This window comes from Sinocyclocheilus rhinocerous, unplaced genomic scaffold (assembly GCF_001515625.1).
Source record: "Sinocyclocheilus rhinocerous isolate Xijiao unplaced genomic scaffold, SAMN03320098_v1.1 scaffold2787, whole genome shotgun sequence".
Lineage (NCBI taxonomy): Eukaryota > Metazoa > Chordata > Actinopteri > Cypriniformes > Cyprinidae > Sinocyclocheilus > Sinocyclocheilus rhinocerous.
Genome location: NW_015639793.1, coordinates 127,905 through 133,692, shown reverse-complemented (window position 1 = coordinate 133,692; position 5,788 = coordinate 127,905). Strand labels below are relative to the sequence as shown.

General features: G+C 38.6%; 1 protein-coding gene across 1 annotated transcript in view; it reads left to right on the top strand.

Annotated features, from left to right (window-relative positions):
* Positions 1–4,144: 4,144 nt before the first annotated feature.
* The window catches only part of LOC107752127 (cyclin-dependent kinase 16-like), a 53,007-nt gene continuing 51,363 nt past the window's right edge, over positions 4,145–5,788 (top strand). Inside the window, exon 1 of the mRNA XM_016567994.1 lies at positions 4,145–4,355. The gene's annotated coding sequence lies outside the window, so the exon portion shown is untranslated. The remainder of the gene's footprint in view (positions 4,356–5,788) is intronic.

The following is a 5,788-nucleotide window of genomic DNA, read 5'->3' as shown; positions in this document are numbered from 1 at the left end:
CTTAAATTTTTGTTTTTCGTTCAGGGGTAGAAAAATGAATAAACAGCTTGAATTTCTACACGTGGGCGGGAATTAAACTCCCCTTTCTGCTGATTGGTCAGCCGAAGATCAAACCGTGCCGTCATCAGTTCTTCCGCAGTACCACGCAGCAGAATAATAGTCCTCCATGGCTGCAGGTGTACAGATTCTTAACGCATTTATTGCAACTACATTTCACCTTTTTTCATCAAACAAGCAGACTAATGAATAGCTCGACACAACTCGTACCAGGGCAGAGTCTAGACAGGGCTTTCTTCTGTGTAGATATAAATTCTATTCTTTGCATCAGCTGGGTATGGCAGGTAAGATATGACAGCTGTCATCTGCTCACCCAGTAAGTCTGTTTGTTTAATTAAGTAATTAATTAATTTGTTTAAAAATAAATATTTTAAACACTAAGACAAAAAGGAAAGAATAATAAATTGGCTTGGGTAATATATAGGCCTATAACGTTCACGCAAGAATTGTCATTCTGACTGACAACCAGAGAACAACAGATATTAAATAGCCTACTCTTTTATAGTTTTATAATGTAGTCTTGTGTTTTATTCAAATTGATTATAATTGATATCTCAAAAGGATATGCGCTCGCACACAGGACTGCAATGCAGGATTTTCATAAAATGTAATAACTTGCCATTTCGGTTTGTATCTCACCACAGTATACCTTCAGAACGCTTGGAATATACGCCACGAGATGCATAGGATTATTTCACGACAGATATGAATCCGCTACAAAAAAAACCTAAAGTCACCATTCTCTGCCATTAAATTGGCAAGTGCGAGCAGGAGATTTTTTGTGTGTGTTTTGGAAAAAAAGTAATAAGCCTTTAGAACAACATTAAGGTGAGTAGTTACTCTAATAAATTAAAATAAACTCAATAAGCAGACAGACATTTAGGTTTAAATCGCCGTCATGCATGAATTAATTATATTTTTGCAATTTTACACATAATAATCCACGATGATCACATTACACAAAATTGAAATTGCACGTCAAAATAACACATTGTCAATATTTTTTGAGACCCCCCAAAATTTTACCCTATTATACTTTATTGACACGAATTGATAGGTGAAACAACAAATAGCCCAGCCACAACACATAATTGCGAATAACATGCCTTACTTTAACACAGAATCGACCACAGAGTCCAGCGTTTATATTTTTTCTACGAATCTTTGAGTTAACATGTACTAAACATGAGTGGAATTTGCACCGCAGCGCCCCCACACCTTGATGCTCATGACAAGAATAGCATGTATAGTTATCTTTATTGAAGTTAATTAGGTTTAAATCGCCGTCATGCATGAATGAATGATATTTTTGCAATTTTACACATAATAATCCACGATGATCACATTACACAAAATTGAAATTGCACGTCAAAATAACACATTGTCAATATTTTTTGAGACCCCCCAAAATTTCACAAATCACATTTTCAGGGGAGCCCATGTCTTATTAAGGGAGCCGAGATCCCCCTAGCTCCCCCGTAGTTCACACCCTGTCTATGACCCAGTTTTCCCGTCATGTTCAATCATGATCATTTGTTCCAGGTGTTTCCAGTTAATTTCCTTGATTAGTCCCATTACTTTAGCCCTGTGTTTTCCTAAGTCTAGCATCCGGTATTGAATGTCGATCCCCGTGTCCTACGTGTGATTTCCTTGGTTAAAAGAAAGTCTGTTATTATTCTGGATACTCCACATCTCCTGGTTCCTCGCTCCTTCACAGTAGGCACAGCGTGACACATATAACTTCTCACTCCAAGGCCATGGTTGGCCAATAACATACCTTTAGTGCCATTGAACCATCAACACTGAAGAGATGCGCTGATAAAGGTCCACTGAGCAAATGTCCTCTTTTTTTTTTTTTTTTTTGCAAGGAAAAAAAAAAAACTATCCATAAATAACAGTTGTCTTCAGAGGGGTCGTAGTAAAACATTAATGCTGTCACAGTCAGGAGCAGCGCAATTGCCAGGAAAAAAACAAAAACAGCAATGATAGTTGTAATAAAATACATACATACAAGAGAAAAGCAACATAAAATAACAAATATATAACTAAATTAAACTGTTGAAGGCACCCAGTAACATCCATGTTAATCTCATTCCATGTAATGCCACACAGTCCGTTCTTCAACGTCCAACTCAAACTGTCTCCCAAGTGGGAGAAACAAGGGTCCCAAGTTTTGTAAAACTGAAATGGCTTGTTTTTAAGGAAGAAACTCAAGGCTTCCAAAGGCATGATGTCCAATACACTCTTAGTCCACTGTGTCTTTGCGAGGGGTCGTAGTAAAACATTAATGCTGTCACAGTCAGGAGCAGCGCAATTGCCAGGAAAAAAACAAAAACAGCAATGATAGTTGTAATAAAATACATACATACAAGAGGAAAGCAACATAAAATAAAAAATATATAACTAAATTAAACTGTTGAAGGCACCCAGTAACATCCATGTTCATCTCATTCCGGTCCATGTAATGCCACACAGTCCGTTCTTCAACATCCAACTCAAACTGTCTCCCAAGTGGGAGAGAAAAGGGTCCCAAGTTTTGTAAAACTGAAATGGCTTGTTTTTAAGGCATGATGTCCAATACACTCTTAGTCCACTGTGTCTTTGCTGGCGGTTTTTCAGAAATCCACTGCAGCATCTGGCAGTAAATAATACAGTTTTGATGAGCTGGACCTTGGACGAAGAGCTCCAGGTGTTATATGAGAGAATCCATACGATACAGACCAGTGGGTCCTGAGAGATTCCCAATATGTTGTGTGCAGCGCTGACCTCATCCGCCCGGAACTGCTTCCAGTGTACAACAGTGAGCGCAAGCTACATTAAAGTGATTATTACGTTCTGAATATGGATATTTTTCTTACAAAAACGCATCGATTTGCTACAGGAGGCCTTTGTTCACCCCCCGGAGCCGTGTGAGACACTTTTTATTTTTATGGAAGGGCGCTTTTTAATCAACTTCTTTTGGACTAAAGCATGCAACATGTGCCATGAAACAGCTTGAAAGATCAAAGACCATTTTTAATATAACTCCGACTGGATTCGTCTGAAAGAAGAAAGTCATATACACCTAGGATGCATCGGGGGTGAGTAATTTATCTGCTAATTTTCATTTTTGGGTGAACTAACACTTTAAATATAATGGGCGTGTCAGTCCTAACTTTAGGACTCCTAAATTTGTGCTCTAAAGCGCTAAAATCAGCTCCTAAATCTGCGAAAAGTTAGGGGTAGTTAAGAGGACTCCTAAGTCACTAAGACCAAATCACAAACCATGGCTGTTGCCGACAATCCGCCTATGAAAGTAAACATTTCACGATAATTTGTCTTTAATAGAATTATGTCCTTCTTTTCATGTACAAATTTGGCAAGAAGTAAACCATAATGATCCTTTATAGCCTATTCCACACACATAAAGCTTGCGCATATGGGGTGCCGTTTGTAAAATGAAATGTGTAAGAAAAACTGGTCAGATTTAACTACCAAAACAAATACATTTAGCAAGATTTACCTAAAGCTTTATGCAATGTTTTTTATTACTATAATACTAAATTAAAATAAAATGTTAAAGGCCTAAATGTTTTATCTTATCTTTAATCTTGTATTTAAATCTAAATGTTAAATATACAAATAAATCTGAATGTTAAATTTAAATTCTAAATCTAAATGTAAATGTTAAGTGCAACGGTTAAATCCAAATCCTAAATATAAATGTAAATCATATATATATATATGTGTGAATTGCGCTTTCACAAAATTCTGATACAAAAAATAACTTTACGGCTCTAAGTTTCATATTTTTAATAGTTCATATAATTTTGGAATGATTATTGTACAGTAAATTCGTCATCAATGAAAGAGGCGGAACTTAGCTTGAAACAGGAGCGTATGTTTCAATTAAAAATCAGCATGATATTGGTACAACGAAGACCAGCGAGCCTCTAAATCTTTTAAATGTTATGCTGAAGTATTATGAATAATCTCATAGATTTTAAAGGTGCATATGTGCACGCTGGTGCATGAAGAGAGGTGATTCCGATACGGGATGTTTACCGTAACGCACATCAGCGCGAGCTCCGTCACGGAGGGCAACGCGGTCACGTGATCACGAGGAGTCCCGGACAGGAGAAATGTCCGTGCATCTGTTCAGCGGCGACTCAGCTCGAGCGCTTCAAACACTCACCCAGGCACAGTGCAGCTGCTCTTCAGTCAGATGTAAACGTGACACGGTCTCCTGCAGTGCGCGGTGTCAGTGAAAGCGAAAGCGCTGTGTCAGCAGAGAACGCACGCGTCGCGTCTTGCCGCAGGTAGGCTACTGTATGACCCGCTGCGGCGTTCTCCTCGTGATCACTGATTTATTATGCTTTACATATTAGTTCAGGTATGAACTTTGAGTGCAGTTAGTGACTAGGGTAGAGTTGTGCTGATGTTGCCTGTGTTTGCGGCATCTAACTGAGCCTGTGCATTAAGATGCATGATTTCACCGGTTATTGAAGCGTGTTGTCATGCACTGTTGGGCATTCATTGATTTCAGCATATGTGCGACGGACTAGAATGACGCATATGTTTCAGCCTGGGCCAGGGGGTCAAAATGTTAATGTATAAGAGATGTCCTTATAGCGTGCCATCATTTAAAGGGACAGTTCACCCCCCTAAACATGACTTTACTTTTTTAGATAGAACACAATATGAGAAATTCTGATGAATGTTCACACTGCTCTTTTACACACAATAGCCGTGTCTGAAATCGCTCACTCGTTCACTGTTCCCTATATAGTGTATGGCAGTTTAGTGCACTATATCAGAAAGGAGTGACCGAAACGGAGTGAGCGGATTCGGACGCTGACGTATAAACTGCCGAGAGCTGGAGCTGTCGCAGAAACATCGACAGTGTGAAGTGGACGCTCACAGTGGTCATAGAGCGCCCTCAGGCGACCATTAATATTACATTAGGATGAATACGCTACATACAGGTGATTATCGAATATTTTATAATCATCCACCAAATTATCATCACATCTCCATCATCTCTTGTACGTTAACAACAACGCCACCTCAGTAAATTAGTAAAACATTAAACTGAGTTAATGCCTAAGTAATATATTTTATTTGAATAACGCATGAAATAGCCAAACCGTGAAAGCAGAAATAATGAAGATCTCTCATTCAAACTCGCTCGCTCCCGCTCTCTCTTCCAGCTCGTCAGTCCTCTCCGCATTGGATTATGGGAAATAGTGCTTCAGCGAGTGTACATCGGTTGTACATGCAAAATCAGAGAGGATTGTGGGTAAAAAGTAGTGAACGAATGTAGGGAATTAACTCGTTCACTCAGAATTCGGACAGCACTACAAAATGGCCGACACCCCATATAGTGCACTATATAGGGGATAGGGAGCCGTTTCGGACACAGGTAATGAAACAGTGAGACAGTAAGCAGGTGGGTGATTCTATAATTGCAGGTACATTTGGTGTCCGAAGTCATTACTTTTTCCTGCTTTTTTTCAAATGGTTATATTTTTAATTATTTTAATAATTTGTTACTTATTGTTATGAATTACAAGATTTTACAGTCAATAACAATATAATAATTTGTGTAGCGTCAACTCTGTTACCGTACCATACTTTGCCTTTAAATCAGTGGAATTATCTCCTACAACTACGTGAGATACAGGAAATGATGCCACTTTCCCTCACTGTTAAGATCTGAAGCACTGAAAAGTCTGTGTGCTCTCTCTGAGAA